This window comes from Megachile rotundata, chromosome 14 (genome assembly GCF_050947335.1).
Source record: "Megachile rotundata isolate GNS110a chromosome 14, iyMegRotu1, whole genome shotgun sequence".
Taxonomy (NCBI): domain Eukaryota; kingdom Metazoa; phylum Arthropoda; class Insecta; order Hymenoptera; family Megachilidae; genus Megachile; species Megachile rotundata.
Window position 1 is genome coordinate 14,846,118 of NC_134996.1, and position 20,167 is coordinate 14,866,284.

Here is a 20,167-nt window from a genome sequence, read left to right on the forward strand (position 1 = left end):
TGCGAGCACGGTGTTTTACCGTCACCGGCAACACAATTTTCGCCGTTAACGACCATCGTAAAACAGGGTTTGATACACCCTGAAACAACAAATCGCTTTCACGGAAAGTGAACTCCGTATCCAAAGATTACTCGTCCCGTTTCTTAGATTTTTCTCGAGTCGAGCGCGATAGCGTTTATCGTAAGAAAGTTTGACGCGAGCGAAAACCGATCGCAAGAAGGATCACGTATGAATTTAACGGGTGAAATCGTGAGGACATCGCGTTTACGATGGGCAATTGCGACCGAGAGACTTTACGACGACGCGACGATCGGAAGACACGTGCTGTGGTTCGCAGCCATCGAGCCAACACGTGTCAACGAGCGAAACGAGCGAAACGACGAGCGACGAACAAAGAGAGGATACGGAACGAAGAGCAGTAGTTGGCAAAGGCCAAAGTCGTTCGGTCGGTAAGGTCTAAACGCGAAGGCTCCGTACTAATTTGCACGTTCGGTACCGAGTGTTCGATCGGCGACGGTTAGGTAAGAAATATGGTATTCGAAAGAACCGTTCGAGGTAACGTCACAGATTGAGACGTTCAATTTGAAGTGGCACGAAGCTGGAAATAGTTCCTGCCACGTGGGTGTTCGTGAAACGATTTACCGGATGCGCGCTAACTCTTCCACTGAAAAATTAACTATTCCCTCCGCGTGCCCGATAATTCCTTGTGTACACACCAGCCTGATGCCGAGACTATGCTCATTTATGAGAAACAGGTTCGCGGCCACGAGAACGCGTTACACCGTACTCGTTAATAACTTGATAATATATCGTACTAGAACGTACAACCGGTGTGCAACCTTAACACGTAAAACATACAACCAGTTCGAGCACCCAAGGTTTTATTTTTCCCCTCTCGTTCGCGTTAAAGCCACAAGAACCAACGTATTATTTCAACTCCGGCTATTAACGTTCCTTCGAACGTGCTTGCACAACCGCGAAATACTCGAATCGGAATAATCTCGAGAAATATCGCTTCGAATCGTTCGATCCTTCATCGTCTTAGACTCGTTTCGACATAAATTTCACAGGGAAACATCGACTTTCGTGTTAGAGAGGTCCGGAAATTTTAGTCGCGGCTGCGTTCGAACGCGGCAGAATCGCGACGGTAACTTTGCAAATTTCGAGAGCGACGAAACTCGAATGTCCTAGAATTGCGACGACGGTAACTCCACAAATTGCAAAAGCGGTGAAATTTCAATGTCCCAGAAGGATCGTCCGGTCATAATCATCGAGCGTAACCGGAAGTTTTGGTCCTCGGAGGCTCGTAGTTTGGGCCCGGTAATGAACCGCCGCGAGTGTTCCTTCCTTCCCTTATTTTCTTCTGGCATCGCGCTCGAGTGGCTCGGCGAGGACATTTTCCGAACGATTTTAACGTTATTGAAACTTTAGCAATTTTTGTTGCTCCCCTCGCGTCGGTGGCTCGATCGAAAAAGGGAGACGCGCGACGCGACCGAAAGCGGCTCTCTGCGCGTTCCTCGACTCTTTTCATGGCTCGCAATCGAGGAGATCGTCGTTAATCTCGAGAAACGCAGGAGAAAAGAGGTTCGAGGAGTAATTAAAGCGCAGACGAGTGTCTGATACTGCCAGACAGAGAGGAAAGTCGAGCGAAAGTAGACGGGAAGGGAATATAATGGGAGAGGATAACGAGAGAACCAGTCTACGTGAGAAAGTAAGCAAATATAAAAAGAAAAACCGGTGGAAAAATAAGGAGAGAAGGAGCGAACCTCGAAATCCTCGCTTCCTTTTGATACCGGCAAATATTTTGTCTACCGCCGCGGCGACGGTTGCTTCCTTTCTTTTTCCTTTTCTTCTTTCCTTTCTTTCTCTTTTCTCTCTTTTTTATCCCTGCACGGGTCGTCGTCGACTCGAGTCGACGTCGAATTCGTCGTTAATCGTCGAGAATTCAAGTACCACGGGATCGTCGAATCGCAAATGACGGGTCGCTGGCAAAGAAACGAGAGGTATCCTCAAAGTTTACAGACGCGCTGCTGATCCTTCTTTCAATGTCCCGACAATACGACCTTTATTGCGAGCGTCTCTACGATCGACCAACTTTCAAACGAATACCTTACCACGAACATTATCAGCCGGAGAAGAATTATGAATTATGCAAAGCCATCGAAACGGCGCAATCGACTGGTCGATCTTCATGGAAATTATCCAACGTGATCTTTAGTGTTTCTCCTACGCGATCGCGATTATCGACCGCGATATTTTTATACGAGCAATTTAAAAATTACCGCAAATACGGTACGTAATTATTTGGCTGTCAGGAACTAAAAGAGGAGTTAAAACGCATTTACATTCGTAATCGTTAACGTTCGTCGTACGAGAAAGCTAAATCGCTTAGCGAATCACCGTGCCGGTAAATGATTGAAAAAGCAAAAGGAGAAAAAAGAGAGAAACAACGGAAGAGAAAGAAGCGTTAACGCACGAGAAAATTGCCGGGTAATTCAACGCGGCCATCGATCTCCGCCACGACATAAATCGTGTTTCATCGACATTCCGTATTCAATTACCCGGTGTCTCATCTCGAATTCATTATCGACTCGTTCTTCTCGATGCACCATGGTGCGAGGCCGTGTGGCGTGGCTGCTTGCCAAAACGCGTCTCGTGTAAACGGATTCGAGAGCAGGACGCACAAAGATCCCGCTCGAGCCACGACATTGACGTTAATTGCTTCGATGATGAATGAAGAACGCGTCGATTAATCGAACACCGCGCGACCCGCGAGCTACGGCCGGCTCCAAAAAGGAACTCGCCGTTGCGAAACGCGAACACGATTTTAAAAAAATAAACAAGAAAGACTGCTATTAATACGCCGACGATCGAAAGGTTCGTCACGGATGCAGAATCCAGTTCGGATAAGACGTAACGAGTTTCGCCGTGTCCTTTTTTTTCTTCGATTTCATCGCTGGCTATTATAAAGGTTTTCTTGCTCTTTTCCCTCGCAGAATATCGCGTAGGTGTATCCTGTACGCTAGACCGCCAGGCGACAGTAGATACGAGTTAATTAATTAAACAGGTTTTTCTGATCGAGCGCGATAATTTTGGCTAAACGTTCAGAGCGCCGATTATTGTTCGTAATTTCACGATACCGGCGCCTGAAACGTTTCGTGTCATAAATTGCGCGTTCGATAAATTTACGAAGCGCGTTATGGACGATCGGAATCGTCGGCGTAGGTGATCGTCGATATACGAGAAGATATATCCACCGCATCATAAATACTCGATCCACGCGAGACGCCGTAAAGGAAGATTTTTCTCGTGGCGAGAGTTTAGCGAGACTAATTGATTTCTCGCTTTAACGAAATAACACACGCGCATATCCCGACTCTAAAGTTATGCTCCGAGATTCGTAAATAACTCTGTAGCACCAACGTCTCGCATCCCGGCAATTTTCTAATTTCATTTACCTCTAATTCTCGACGTCTCCTAAACGATCGGATCGACCGACTTTAAGTGTCAGCATTTTACGTGACAAGTGCCCGTTAACTTTCGACATCTGGATAGACAAGGAAGTTTGAAGAGAGCAATTTGCTCGAAAGAATATCGCATCGAACAGACATATAGTAGTAGGCCGAAGAAGAGGATTCTCTTCGTTCGCGAGGATACGTTCTCGGGTCAGGTGGCCACGTGTACGCGTGTGCGCTTATATATTATACGTTTCGCGAACTATAGACACCCTTGGCCGAAGGAATGCACGGTGGTATAGTTTATGCGTTGACCACATTCCTCTCCCATGCCTTGAAACGCTCCTCTTCCTCCGTCTCTTTCATTTAACACACCTACGTTCCCCGGGGTCCGGTACACGGCCCCCTGTCCGCTCTTTTACTTTCGTTCCAGAGAGTCGACAGCCAACCACCCCCTTTTCCTTTCTTTTTCTCTTTTAGCCACTGCCTTGCATGCGCCTCGATCATCCTTTTTTCCTCCCTCGAAGTTACGCATTAATTCAACCGGACGTTTCGGGACCGAGATCTCGTGAACTCTCGAACGCCCCAAGGAATTCGATTTCGCGCTTTTCGATCCTCCGGACCGATCAACGAGCAAACAACGATCAAAATATTCGCTCCTAACGCGATCGAGACCAACATCGCATCCGGTACATCGTCAACGCTAAATCCGATTATTGTCTTTATAAGAAAATAAAAAAGTAGAAGAATAAATATCCTTTCGAGGAGGAGCAAGTTGTCTAATTACCCTGAATAAATAGATTTCGGCTTTAAAAGACAACGCGTGTACGACGAAAGCTACCGAGAAAGAGAGAGAGAGAGAGTCTCGTCTCGAGGTTGGAAAGATAGCGATGGCCGACAAACTGGAAAATCGATGAGTATCTCAGCCGATGGTAGACGCACTCGAGTACAAAGTACTAAAGTACGCTAACAAGCCGTTGAATTAATAGACTGGAATCGCGTTGACTCTCGCGAGTACCCCGTTCAATTACCCTGTCGCTGCAGTTGCAGTTGCACGTTTCTGCACCAGTTACATCTCTGAAACTATGACGCGTAACGTATATTCGTGTAACGCGTACACGATGAACGAATCATCTCTGCAGCCTCTTCGAAATGTTCTCGAGGAACGCTATTCGGTAGATTCGAGCGCGTTCCGCGTGAAATTGCAATCGTGTCTAGGGCGCGTTTAGACACCCTTGTCTCTTTCGACTTTGTTTCGTTTCGAGCAAACATTCGAAACAGGTCGTTTCAATTTGCGATACAGACTCGTCACGTAAGAAGAAACGAGTTAACGAGAGAATTATGTTCGAGAGCTTTTATAAGGTACGAAAGGGAAATAGACGAGTTAATTTAATTAGTCTCGATCGAGAAATATCTATCGTTTAACGAGCTCACGACCATCGAATTTTTACCGGTTGGATAAACGGGCCGAAGCACGCCGTAAATCCCGCAACAGCGACGTCGCGATGAGTATCTCATTGAATTTCAAATGAAATCTCAGACAAAGAAGTAACACGTTGCATCGGGTATAGGGGGACGACGAGAACTTTAAAAGCCGCCTATAAATCGCGTACGCGGATACTTGGCCGGCAATCGAACAAGATTTATCAGACGACGATCCGGCAATATCTGCCGCGTATCGTTCACGCATAATCGAGCAGAAAGGCCTGTGTTTCTGATCGCCATCATCGATCAATCTGACGATCGATTGGCAGATCGAGCCACGGTCACGTTGAATCGCGCCAACGTTCGCGCATACCAACCTTCTCGTTAATTAACCCTTTCGCTGCGCTATGAACGTACACGTTTATAGTTTCGTCAAATTTTTCCTTCCTTCCGAACAATCGATTTACCAAGTACATTCTTCGGTATTAATTTCGCGAGGAAAGTTTCGATCGAAAAATTGTAACGTGTCATATCGCGTATGTCCGTTTTCACAACGGTATTTGACGCGTTAAAAGACCATCCATTTTCACGATATAATCGATACAAATAAACCAAGCTGTTACAAAAGCGCGACTCGTACCATTTTATTCGACGTTTTACACCTGCTCTTTGCTTAAGAGGCAAAAAACTGCACTCTTTCGTGATAATAAAACGCATCGATCCATCAAACGAAAAAAGGAAGCGGAGAAACTCGCATTAAGCGACGATCGACTCGTCGAGCAAACCGAACGTAGACGAAACGAGCCACGAGGAAGATAATGAATCATTAATGTCCCGCTATCGGGAGGATCGATCGCGGAAAACGCGCGAGTTCGAGAGCCGGAACATCGAGAGAAATGAAAAAACGAGCAGAGTAATGGAAAACACGACACAGATTCGAATGGTAGGACCGTGAGAAAGGGTAGCTCTATCCGACTTCCCTTTTTCATTAATCAGCGTTCCGATGCGAACGAAGAACGCGCTCGGGAAGAAGCTTTACTTACTCGGACGAGCCTGGATACGATATTAAAAAGTTAACATTTTAAAAAAATGATAATGTGCCGATGGTATCGCGGCGCGAATAAGTATCCGCGGACAGACAAGAGAGGACAAAATAGTCGTTGGAACGAGAGACCGAAGGGAAGCTTTCGTTTCAGCGAAATGGAAAAGAAGGCGGATGCACGGGGAGCGAAAGAAGATGAAGAAGAAGAAGGGTGAAAAAGGAAGAAGGAAGGAAAGATAGAAAGACGAAGAGGACCGGATTCCTTCTTGCCGTTTGCTCTTTCTCGCTCCAACGACATTCCACGATCGGTTTCAACCTGCCTGCTGGGCCACGGCCAGTTTAACCTGCAGCCCAACACACTATTATGTCTGACCTAAGGCGCTCCCACATTTAACTGCACGTTTCGTTCGATGGCGATGTTCGTACGCGTATAAGGGAGTATGGAAACGTATGAAACGACTTATGCTCGTCCAAACGACTTCGAATCGACGAGAGGAAGCCGCTTACGTTTTAATCGCGCGCCCTTTCATTTGGGTTCCGCACAGTTAACGGGGAACATTCGTTTGTCGATACGGCTCTTATTGCTCGTTCGTTCGGAAACGATTCGACTCCGCGCTGCCGGAACTTAGAAATATCGCATTCTCTAAATACAAACTTCTCGCTACCATAACGATGCTAATCAGATGCAAATGGAAGCATCCGAAACTCTTGGCAAAGAACTCTGAAACACGTACCCCAATACGCATTCGGCAAACCTCCCAACAACTGATACGGAAACTGCGGAATTTAATGTATCGTTACGGTACGATAATAACCGATAACTACGTCGGAACATGTTGCAACTGCATGCTACACACGGTCCGGTAACACGTTTCACCTGGTTCTTCGAGTTAACTATGTTTGCCTCCCGTGGGACACGTTGTAGACTCTCTTCCCGTTCAAATTACACCGTTCCAGTTCCGCTATCGCGAGAGAAAGCTTCGTCGTTTGATAAGTCTTTTATTAGCCGCTTACAGCGGAATGTCGGCGGAATGTCGGCGGAAAAGCAAGACGGACAGGTAATTCGCGAACGTTTGTTCGTCGCACTTTGCGTCGAATACGCCGTTTAGGGTCGATGCAACGTACGCGGAGAATCGGGTTGAAGGGACAAAGAGAGGAGGTTAACAACAGGCTTCGCGGCGACGTTCAAATATTTGAGGTGGGGTAAAATTTATGCCCGGACCAGAGTGTAGCCCGACTTTAAAGCCACCGCGAGTGGTCGCCGGTGGAAACTTTAATTACGTGGAACCGCCGTAATATCTTTCGAGGTTTCTCTTTGGAACGTCGTCGTACAGGAGTAGGCTGAACGTAAAGTCTGACCCGTTTAACAACACCACCGAGTAAACTGCTGGGCCCTTTAAACGTGCCCTCTTCGCGTCACAATTTACGCGCTGATACGTAAACTTTCCTCGTAACTTTGAGGTAATGTACAATAGAGTTCCCGCGTCAAACAAAACTCCTACCTTTCTACGGATTTTTCTCCTCCAACGAAGCATCTAGTCTATCGTTTCGATCTCGAAATAATTATTTTCCTTAGAAGAATCGAATTAATTTGATTTTCGTAGAATTTCGAACGCGTTCGTCTATAGCCTTCGAAATCGTCTTCGACTATCGTATCGGCTGGAGCCGCGGCAATTCGCGCGTGTACGCGCGCGTACCGCGAGCACGGATGCGTGCAGACTAATTGAGAACAATTCGAGCGATAAACGAACGAGACCGACGGCCCGGTGAAAATGCGCCCGTCGTGTGCAACAGCCGGAAGAAATTCCGAATCGAATCAGACGGCCGGATTTTCCGAGTTTCGCCTGCGCCGCGACGCGTCAACTTTTTTCTTTCCTTTCGTTTTCTTTTTCGTTTCGCGCGCGACCGTCGATAGGTGTCTCGATCGATCGATAAATCGCGCGATCGCGTTCGCGTATGTCCGAAAATTTCTGTAAATTAAATCGTAGCACCGTCTGACTCGATTGTCTCGTTTAAAGATACGAGAACGAACACGGACACGACACAGACAGCGTAGAAATAATATAAAGACGACGAGTATCCCCGGCAAGCTTAAACAAAGCGGTATCTCGTCGTTGCACGATGCAGCCGAGTTTCAAAGAAAATCGACGAGAGCCACGAAGAAGAAAGCCGGGTTAAAGAGGAAAGAGAAAACGCTGAAAGGCATGGGCCAGCATCGCGCGAATGCAGTCTAATCGTAATAAAAGTATCAGACGACTCGTTAACGAGAGAAAATCCGTCGCCCTCCTCAGACAGACTCATTGTGACCATTGGCAAGAAGAATTTTAATCTGACGCATTAAACGACGACTCGTTTTATAACGCGAACCGAGATTAATTCGTACCTCCGCGTCGCTCGAGCCAGTTTTATATCCGGCGAATTGGCTTTTCCGCGTTAATCAGCGAGAATTCTGCTTAAAAATCAGCTGCAGAGAAAAACAGAGAACACCGCTAGATTAGACTTCGTTCCTAAGCTCTCCGTGCGCTTTTCTCGGATCGAGTTTAAAACGGAGTTTATCTCGGTGGCCCCTCGCGCGAAGGATCAACGAAAGACTCGTAAAATAATGAATCGTTTGTCCCGATGAATCAAGAGGCAACGTTTATTGGCGTTATCGGGGTGGAAAGAAAAAACGAACAGACCGATTTCTTTCTGCTCCAAGTACAAAACGAAATGAATTTCACCGGCGCGGCGCCTACCTCCGGACTGATCAATTTAAATGGCTATTCAGAACGGCCGAGTTACATTAATTGCGGTGTCGGTGGAGGAAGTCCATTCATTAGTTTCATTGTTATTTCAGACCGACAAAACCGGCTGCCGCCCCGTGAAAAACAACGAACCGCCACTTCCGTTATTCGACTGACACACCACGCTCTATTTTCTGCGCTTCCGCGCGACGTCTGCTCGATCATGCGACAAAATTTTACGTATTTTTACCTCGACATCTCCACGAACAATATTTGCCAAACGTTCCGAACGAAGTGCACGAAAATTCCTCGATAAGCGATTCGAAATTATACGGAGATTCGTTAGATTAAACAAGATTAACATAGGAAAGGAAGCACACCGCGGAAGAAAATAGAACAGCCACGCGAATAAAAGTATAATTCGCAGCGGAAAATGCAGGAAACGAGCGTATAAATTAGAAATGAGAAAAGGAAACGGACCTGGAAGATGAACCGTTCGTTGTACAAATAAATAAATAAATAAGACGAGACTGTTTCGTCTCGTGCGAGTTGTTCGAGGATGCGCGAGATAAAAGGTAGGAAGGTAAAAGGCGACGAAGAAAAAGAGGGAAAAATTGTGGATAAATGGAAGAGAAGGAGGAGGACGAGAGAGGCGGAAGAAGAGCAAAGGATAGCTCGCGGGCGGAACAATGGCCGAAAATTGCTGGGTAAAATCGTCGAGAGGAAAAAGTTGGAAGATGCTGGATTTACATAAGACTCGGCCTGCTGTCGGCCATTGTTCCCTTGCTCGCGTATAAACGACTGAAAATCCGTCGAAGACGTTTACTACGAGCAAAATTCGCCCGATAATAAATGGAACGATATTCGTTGAAAATAATCGTATCAGTTTTATTCGACTTAACGCATCGCCGCGTTGAACTTCGATGTTGGATCGGTGTGCTCTGGATCCCTACATTTCGTATTGGCAATCTCGAGAAAAAGAAAGCTAAAGTTTATCAAAAAGGCCCTCCAATTAAGCGATAACGTTACAACGCATCATCGGTAGCAGCAGAGAACCGCTTTCAATACTTGACACGATATTACATCGACGGTCTCTTCTCTCCACTTTCTCGACCACTAAATTCACTAATTACCGTCGTTCGCCGAAGCAAAGCTCCTTCATTAATGTTTCAGTGGTAGGTTCGCGTGTTGCGTTCGCCGGTGTCGGATTAAGCTTTAATTACACATGGAATTCGACACGTTTTAATTAGGTCGCTCGTGCACGGGTCTACGCACCGATAGATTAACGCCGACACCTTTGTACGCGCGAAATAAGACACGTTCGTCACATACTTCCCGGTAAGAGAACTCTCTCTAATTACTGAACTTCGCGTTTCGTGTCTTTGTTAATGCGGACATCGTGAAAGGCTACGATGAATTTAAGGGTTGAAATCTAAAGGGAAGAGGAGACTCGTTGGGACAGTAATCGTCAGGTCGAGACGAAAAGTTTGTTGCTTCCTTGTTTGTCTCTCTTTCCGTTGATAAACTCGACGGTGTAATTAAAAGCTCCTGACCCCGACTTTGATAACTACGGAACAATTTCTCGAATTATCGAGCAAACTATTTCAAGAAAAGACGATTCATCCTACAAAATATCGAACATGTAGACGTTTGGATTTCCGTCCTCGCAAACGTAAAAAGTTCTTTTTAATTATTACATTCATTACTTTTCAAATACCGTATCTATTAAAATATCAAAATGAATAATGTAAATTCAATTGGTATGACAAGCATCGGACGAGAAGGTCCTCGACGGAATTTAAATCGATGCTTCAAAAAACGAAATTCGCGCACGAACCGTACAATTAATTAATTGTCTCTATTAATTAATTGAGTGATTAATTAATTAATTAATTAATTAAATGATCGTACCGTAAATATTTATCGAACGTTCATGCAACAGGGTATTGCGTAAATTCGCACGGTCGATTGTCGCAAACGGTACAAAACGATATTTATTGTCGCGATAATTACATTCCGCGTGATCGAGACAAAAATTCTGACGCGATATTCGCAATCTGCACCCTCGCGGTTCGACGAACTCGTACGTCGCGAAAAATCATTCGACGATTCGTGACAACGAAAATATCGTGAACGACAGTTTACGCGTTTCGTATTAATTTGGATCAACGCAAAATTAAAAGGACAGTCGAACGAAACGTATCGATCAACGAAGCCAACTGCGAGTAATAGAGTAGATTCGACACCGTGTAACAGAAAAATGTTGCCGATTAATATAGGTGGTGACCTTTTAAAAACTATGCAAATGTTCGGTACTAGTTCCGAATGCGGTACACACTTTTCCCGACGCGTAAAAATGTTTGAAAGATAAGTCATAGCATATTTGACGAAATCGCGTTTTCTTTCACAGATAAACGCTGTCCACTCTCGACAACATTATCGAACAAACGGCGCTTACAATTTAAACAACTCTTCGCTTCGACTCTCGACAAACATTTCACGGTGACTACTCACGATCGTTCGACGCCTCCTTATCAGATTTATTGCCCGAGACACGGTAGAAAATCGAGAAAACAAAACGAGAGCTGCTGTTCGTTCGAGCCATTGAACCTCTCGACAATATTTAAATCGTATCTTCGCGCTTCGCGACGCTGATTCCTCGTGACATCGATAACAACAAACTCTCTGCTCGAGTATGTTTCTTCTTGCATAAAGAACGTTTTGTAATTGGATCGGATAATTGTTAGTTTGCATATAATCGCTCGATACAATTAAGTCACGACCAACAACTCGAACGTCGGTTCTCGCTTATTCGAATTCGCGGCAATTTAACGATATTTAACGTTGTCACGAAACAAGATATTTTACCGGTTATCGTCTCGATGCTTATCGCTAACGCGACAAAAACTTACAAATTACTGAAACGAAACTTTGGACATTTTGACGAAAAGCACGCGGCAAAAGCTGTGTCAACACGAACTTCGTGTTCGCGAATGCGCTCTGTATTCTTATCGGTAGACGCAACCCACGACTATTGTTATCTACATAGGACATAGGTGGTAAACTTACCACGATCGGCAAACACGGAAGGGCAACGGATACAGGAATTCTGTTTTCCTTTGTACTTTGCACTCACCACTCGAAAAGATTACGGGATGTTCTAAGCGTGGTTCAGCTGGTACTTACCTGAAAAGAAACGAAAAAGTGAACAATTAAACGAACGATAAAAGGAACATGGTAATCGCATTAAGGTATCTCGGTGGTCTGGTATTCGCGCGAATGCACGCTGTTCAGATCTATCGCGAGTATCGATAAAGTTATCTGGGAAAAATTTATTGAATCGTCCAGCACGATAACGTCGAATCGACCGAAGAGGGTTTCAATTTCCAGATAATACGAAAAAGACATGGCGAATATATGCAGCTGAAAAAGCGATGACTCAGCGGTCAAACAAATACCATGCTGGAGCGTCCAAAAGTTACTTCGACAGCCTACTAACGGATAGAGTCGTTCGAATAGATGATTCACGAAGTTATTTCGAGCAACGAAATCAAAATTCACCGCAGACGTATCCCAATCCCCGTCATTAATCACCGCTTTACCTCTCCTCGGCCTTCTCGTCCCATCGCGCGTATAATCATCCGCAAAAGAATGCTAATCGAACGATATCCCTTCGTTACTTCCGGTCGTAGGAGGTCCATCGAGCAAACGAGCTCGAGAGTACAGAACGAACGGACTAAAAAAATAATTACAAAAACCAAAGAAAAAAGAGGAAAAAAAATGCAAGAATGAATGCATGCCTGACCTTCTGGACCTCGATTCGAGGCAAGGAACGGCATTCTCCGTGAACGCCATTCTTCGATAGAGGCTCCGCGACCGGAGAATAAGAAGAAGAAGAAGAAGTAGAGAGAAAAGATCGCGACCAAGAGAACCTCTACCTTCGAGAAGGTCCCTGAGACGGCTATAAATTACCGGCTAATATCTCATAATTACCGAGCGAACCAGACTCGAGGAATGCCACGGCAACGAGTCAGCATGCAGGTACGCGAACAACTTCTACCCTGGACGCGCGTTTCGTGCGAGAGATCTTCCCTGGAACAACCGGACGAACTTCCGCCCTTCTTATTCGATAATTTTATTTCTCAGCTTCTCGCGTATTCCTGCAGTCTATCTGGTTTCTACCTAATTATGCCAACGAAGACTCGATAACAGAGACCCAAATACGAATAACGAAACTATCGTCGAAAGATATCGAGTCGAAGTTGATGAATCGTTTGTCAAACAGTCTACTTGGTCAACGCCGGCGATCGATCGTCGACGTATCTCTTAATCGTTCTCACGATTTCAAATTAGATGAAATTCAAATTGCCGAAGCTGGTCGGTCAAAATTAAAAGAGATATTCCATTCGGATACGTATAAAAGCATTTTCGAGATAAGCGATTTCTATCGGTGATCGATCGATCGGATGTCGAGACCGATCTTTGATCCAATTAATTAACCTCGAAATTCTTGAATTAATTTTCGTGGTCGTAGAGGGAACACGCGTCAACGTTGTTAGATAAGCGTTCTACTTTTTGCCGTCGACCACTTTTTCTGAAGAAAATGCTTGTTTTTTAGAAGAGACTCGTATCGGGTCGAATCGTCTTCGCATCTGGCACAGACGCGACGAGAACACGGTGTAAAGCGATGCTGGTCCACTTGAAAATAACAGACTCGAAACCGTGACACGTGTACTTCTTTCGTAGCAATAAACTTCTCGAGCGGGTCGGTCACGATCTGTCAGGATCGTATTCATCGTGGTTAATTCGTTACCGTGGAAAGTGGTAACGTCTCGTCGCGTTAAAGAATCAAAGTATATCCATTCCGCGATTAAAGTTTCGTTTAATTCGCCGAGCAGTTCGAACGACCCACTCAATTTTCGAGGGTTCTCTCAGCAATATTCTCCGAAAAACGCAACCTTTACCCGTCTAACCGAAACTGTTTTGGCGTTGCTTAACTCGTTCGTTATCGTTTGCATCGCAAACGAACGCTAACTAGCCACTCGAGCGGGCGCACATGGTCCAAGTACGAGCTCTTTCTCCCAAACGGTGCATACTCGACGCGCGATACACAATGGCGCGCTCGTACGGCGTCTGGGGAATGTGTCATAGCGTGCATCCAGGTCTCTTATCCTCGCTTCTCGTCTCCCTATCGCGGCCAAGATAAATACAGGAGCGAGAGAGCGAGCAGAAATAACATGGACGGGAGCCGGCTGGGACGATAGCGTACCGAGGGTGAAACTTGGGTGGGCCTCCCCTGGATACAAGCGCACACGCGTATTTCTCCCTACGGCTTGTTCCGTGCAACGGTTTCTCGACGCGATTCGATACAATGAGAGATCACAGCCAGGAACCCCCGAACGGGTCCTGACCAGACTGCTTACTTCGTATCGAGAGTGCGAACGGTAACGAACATGAAATAATTGCCGTGTTCGCCAACTTGCTCCTTTCCTTTTTTCGCTCTTTTAATATGCTCGAGACTCGCTTGTTATTACGAGCATTAGCATACTTTAGACCGTGAAACAGTGCCTTTTCTTCGCAATTTTTACTCGAGAATATTTGTAACTAGTCTTCGCTCGAGAGGAATCTCCGTAGCATGCGCGTCACGGAAATGCAATTAACTTTTACTGCAACGTTCCTCGACTTCCACTGGATGTTCGTGGAATCCCACCGAAAGAAGATAGAGTTACAGCGTCGCGTAAGAATCATTGAAATCCGTTGATTGTCTAGATTTTTAATAAATCGATAAATCGCTTTGTTTTTTAAACGTTTTCGTTCTGTTTTAAAAACGAAAAGCTCCGAGACAGTCCTTGGAATATACGGTAAATTTTCCAGCATTTCAAGCTGAAATATTCTACGGGAGCGTGCAATGACGCGTACGCGGGCAATTTCTCCTGGTAGAGAACAAAATGTTTACACGAATTGGAGTAGCAATATCAAGTGTCTCGTTGGTGCACGAAAAAAGCATAAAGGAAAAAAAAAACTCGGCGCCTCTGATACGTTTTCAAATAAACAGAGGGTAGGATCCTGACTGGAAAAACAAGGATACGGAAAAGCAGAAGGCATAAACTCGTCGCGAACGCGCGCACCGATATTATTTCTGTGCTTTTACGAGCGAGCTTGTGCCCGATTTTCGATCCAGTCTCGATCCACTTTGTTCGACGGGGAACCGGGAAAAACGAAATGGAAAAAGAAAGATGATTCGAGCACGCGTTGCATTTTTGAATCGATTCGGAATCGATACGCGCACTAGAGACTGGGCAATTTTCGTATCGAAAAACCGTCCGAGTGGACTGGTCATTTCCGACTGTCTCGAGCTCGCCTCTTCAACGTCTATTTAGGTTGCCAACTAAATTCCCGATCGTGCTATTTCGTCCCTGTAAAATTCCTCGTTACGACTCGAAAAATAACCAGTTATTTCCGTGGGATTTTAAGCGCCACTCGCGCGTAATATCACTCAACGCGTTAAAAGAGATCAAAAGAGATTAGATACGTTGAGCAATTATTTGGAACATCGACACGATATTCGCGTAATCTGGAACGGTATTTACGCGAATTAGCCAGGATTTTTGCACGAATCGAGGAGGATAGAAGTAACCGGAATGCGCTACGCGAACGTAAACGCGCGGAGAACGAAATGGAAAGGACGAAGTAAAAACCAGTCGCGATGCTGATCACGACGATTCAACCAGGACAAGTGCTCGTACAACTCCATTCGAGAAACGAATTACGTTCGATTCCGTGTCTTTTCCTCTCCTCTCGAACGTGTCGAAACTTTTAAAACGGAAAACTTACATTTGCCACTTGTAATTAAGGAAAAAATCTCGACCGCCTTCTAGCAATTTGCTCGAACCGAGAGGAAATATCGTCGCGAAAATTCATCGAATTTTCCAGCGTCGTAGAAGAGCGCCCTTTCGTTCCGTTTGGAAAGACGAGCGTCTCCGCGGAAGGCCGGTCAAAGGTAGTAAACGGCGGGAAAGTGTTTACCGAAGGGCCCGACGTTAAACAGAATACGGTCGTGGCATAGATAATGAAACGCGGACGGAACTTGACATGCTCGGCTTTCAAACGGGGCGGAAGAAAAGGCCAGCTCGAGACAGGAAAATGTCCAGCGTTCAAAGGGCGCAGAGAAAAAAGAAGCTAAGAACACTCTGATAACGCGAGGGATCATCAAAGTACAGGGAAAATTCAAACACCGTTCAAGTGGTCGCCGGGGACTTTCGGAGACACCGTTTCAACACCTTTTTCGACCGACCACGCCAAAAAAGAAAATAAAAACCGAAGTACTGTACACAAAGATCTCTTGTTCGATTTTCGCATTTTTTCCAGCATTTCGAAGTGCAGCGTTTTCGAGCAAAACCGGTCAAGCCGGCAGATGTCTAGCAACCCGTCGCGATGTTTGCAAATGTATCAAAGTTGCCGCGTAATGACCTTCTGTTTGATTTGCAAATGAACCGGTGGCCGATGGCACGCTTTAGCAACGAGTACGAGGAGAAGAGGACGCGGTCTGCACGAGGCTCGGGGAATGCATTTGACGCGTGTCACGTGCACGCTTGCACGCGTCAGAGCGGACCACAGCGTGTCATTCATTCTCGCTCTTTCCTCCTAGCCAGCGGCTTTCGACGAGCTTTACTGTCAAGTTCGTTGCTCCCTGTCATCGATTTTCTTGCTGCCACTCGGTTCGTTTCGTACGATCGCTCGCTAATAGCGGACCAGTCGCTACTCGTTCTCTTTCATTCGCAATTATACCATCCGACGGAATATTATGTACCCGTGACAGCTTGCTGCTTCTGCAAATGATATTTAACCCGACAGCATAGAGCTTTCGTCGTTGCGATATGCCATTTGTCGCCACCGTCACGCGATCGTGTTCCACGTTCACGGAACGCCGTTCAATTATCGTTCTAGCGGGACAGCAAATCGTTTTCCACCTCGTTCTTTTATCGATGTTTCGAATCGAAGCTTTTTCGCCTCTAACTCCCGATACCGGATCACCAATTTACTCGTCCACGACAAAATTTACGGAGAGACTAGAACCGTGCGAGCATAAAAACTCGACAAGCTCGTTCGCCGGCGATCCGTTCGATCCAGATCTTAACGGTTAAAGAGTAAATTTTAATCCGAGATCGTTCCGTACGAACACGCGTAACATTAGACTCGGAGTAATGTCGAAAAAAAAAGTACTTCCGTTGGTTCGTTACGAAAATATCGACGGCCACCGTTAGACCCAGTCACCCAGTCGGTTCATGGGAACCGAAACCATCAAAGTTCCACGATGCGTACGAGCATATCGAATCTGCTTCGCGAAATTCACGCCACGCATACGTTCACGAGACTTCTGAATGCCGGCCGCAGAATGCACATCCTCCCGAACGAAACCGGATATTCCTGAGTCTCTGGCGACGCTGTTGGCACCCTACGCGCATTGTCCCTTGAGAATTTCCTTCTACCGTGCGGTTTTTGTGCCGTGACAACAAAAGTGCACGCATGCACACGAGCGTCCCTCTTCTACGAACCGACGCGACGCGACGCCTTCGCGAGCAAAAACGATCACCGCGACCGGAATCTCTGCAGATTCCTTCTGGTGTGAACCGAATCGCTTCTAACCCCGAGTTCTTGCCGCGTTCTTACACGACCCTGTTCGTTCCGTTCTTCGCTAAAATTACTCTATCCAGAGTATTTTTATGCGCGATCGTTGTTCCACTTTTTTCCCCCAACAAATCGAATAACGTCGAGAAAATTCTAGTATCCTTTACCAGCAGTATTTCTTACTTCGCGTTAACGACGAGCTACCGAGTCCCTTCAAATTTTCTTCCGGCTTTCGTTTCCCGTTACCTCGCTAAGTGGATTCTTCGCCGAGTTTTCCAGTCCCTGGAGCAAACGTGCCGCGCAAAATGCCGTTGGCACGAATATTTACACTCGCCCGAGGTATCATCCCTCTTCATGTATGCACGCGCAACAGTAGACATAATTTGAACTTTTACGACATTCTGCTCCTTCGTGTTCTTCTTGCACCACGGAAAGAACAAGATGTACAACCTTTTAAGGATCCATCTTTCCCTCAGTCCCGATTTTTCGAAAGCACTTTTCATCGATCGGATACTTTCGATCAAAGCGCGTTAACTTTTAGTTTCCGTTAAACGAAATTTTACGCTCGTATTCCATCTTGGAGTTTCATAGCGAGTAACCAGCTCGAACGAGCACTTTTATCAGCGAATAAATCAAACAGGGCTAATATCGTACAATTTCCTTATCGATATCGTCCCCTACGTTCTTCGCCCTCTTTCATTTCGGAAAGAGCCTCCAGCCTGTTATTCGGTGTGTCTCGTTTTTTCAATTCGGTTCGAGCTACCCTGTGCGACGAAGAAATTTGCCAACTTTTATTCTCTTCGGAAGAATGAATTTTCGAAGCCTGCAGTGCTCGTGCGCTAAGACACATACTCGTAAATGGCATCGCAACGGCGAGTTAGTAGATATTGGAAAAATCGTGCTCGATAGAGCGAAAGCGAGCTTAACTCGATGCGACACGGAACAAACAAAAACTTTCGCCGTTGACAGGGGTGGTTTTGGCCCCCGCTTTTGCTTCGAAACTGTTCGATTAATCGAAAGGTATCGCCTCGTGTTTTCCCTCGTGGCTTCGTTCTACTTGTTATTCTAGCCACGATCCGGGGAAACAGCGGCTCCTCTTCACCCGCAAAATCGACCGAAACTAAATTAATTATCGACCGTCTCTATGAAATCTTCTACATCCTTGATCGTCGACTTTATTTCATAAAGCGTAACGCGCGTTTCAATCGGAAACAGGATGTTTCTTTTGCCCCAACTTTTCGACGTACCAGACTCGTGAACCGACCAACCCTACGAATTCCCCCACAGCTTTTTATCCAGATTCGAAAGAAGAAAAACAAATAGCGAAAACAGTTACATTGATTTACGACTTGAAACTGTCCGACTCGTACAGAGACGCGGTCTCGTTCACCCTCGTCGCTTATCTATTTACGAGGATCGTTAAAAGAACGCCTGACAGAAGGGTAATTAACGAAATCTCATTAGGCCACGTTCATCGACGCGCGCGATCGTTGTTTCTGGTACGAGCGTGGTCGGTGTGCGGTCCGTTCGCGTGTTACAGAATTTTACAACCTTATTTCCTGCTCGTAAACGCATGCGTTCGCGGTCTTTAACGACTTGTTTATTCGAGCCGCCGGAATTTCGGTGAACGCGAAAGTTGCCTCGATTTAAGACCGGGTATGGCCTTTCGAAACCCTGTCCTATTAAATTCGAGCACAACAGACTCTCGAAATCGAAATACTTATTAGCATTTTACGTGGAACACTCGCGGTTACGCGACCATTGTAAAACCGGCAAACAGACGACGGAAACTCATTTCCTCGAGAGTCACCGTCTTCGCGATCCGCGCGAAAACTTCATCATTTTCGAGGCGGACGCGTCGAGTAATTTCGACGAAACCGAAATGCATATCGCGCATTCTTCGTAACCGACGAGGACGACGGCGAATATTCTTTCGCGCTATCCGAGTGAAAATCGATATTTTCAACGATATCGAAAGAATGTACGTAGAAAAAATCGCCGATGAAAAAATTGGTCGACGATACGCGTAGAACAGGGCGCATAAAAGCAACGAAAGCAGGAAATTTTTGAAACGCGGCACTCGTAAAAGTGTATATCCTTCTCCGTTGAACCAACGAACCATCGAACAGTCGAATAATTAGCTGGTAACGTAGCTAACTACCAAGCTGAATCTCGCGTGTACGGTGATTTGAACGCGTCGAAAGCGAAATGAAGCTGTACTCTCGTGATTTCAACGACGAGATCGAGTGGAACAGCGTCGTTTCATCCCGATTCGTTCTTTGTCGTACCATTCCGTCGATCGTAATCGAGTTCAAAGAAAGTAAGAGATACGTTAATCAGATTTTCCTTTGACGGTCAATTCGACGCACGGAACGTTCGAACGGAATCTCCTCGTCGATGATTAAAGCAGCCAACAAGGGTATTAGACGTAACGAGCGAATCTTTATCCTACAAACGAAAAACGCTCTTTGAAAGGACGAATCTCTGCTCTACTCGCGACAGATTGAAATTAAAACGGAGGAGTGAAAGGAAACGGGTCACACGGCCAGCTTCTAACGGATAAGAGACAGGAAAAAAAATGAAAGAAAAGAATAAAACAGCCGATGTTTCTGTCGTTCGAACGTTACCGCCCGTCTGTCTCGTTGGCGAGACGAGAAAAATCGCGGCGGACTTTTCACCCCTTCCGGTTCTTTTTGCCCTTCCGCTCGGGGTTTCGCGTCGACAATCGCGCACCGACGAGAACGCGAAAGACTTTTTTCACGGCAAAAGAAGACGGAGTGTAAATACCGGTGTGGTCGTGCAGCAGCAGCCTTTTAATCAACGTGCATGGAAAATTCTCTTTATACCGACTTCCATACACCTCGCGCGACCACCATTTAGAGTCTCTCTCTCTC

General features: G+C 45.9%; 1 protein-coding gene across 2 annotated transcripts in view; it reads right to left on the bottom strand.

Moving 5' to 3' along the window:
- Positions 1 to 20,167, bottom strand: part of dlp (glypican dally-like) — a 66,526-nt gene that overhangs the window by 39,708 nt on the left and 6,651 nt on the right. The window contains exon 2 of one of the 2 annotated variants that reach the window (XM_076539404.1): positions 11,715 to 11,831. The exons of the other annotated variant lie outside the window; for it this stretch is intronic. The gene's annotated coding sequence lies outside the window, so the exon portion shown is untranslated. The remainder of the gene's footprint in view (positions 1 to 11,714; positions 11,832 to 20,167) is intronic. 2 annotated transcript variants of the gene reach the window in all.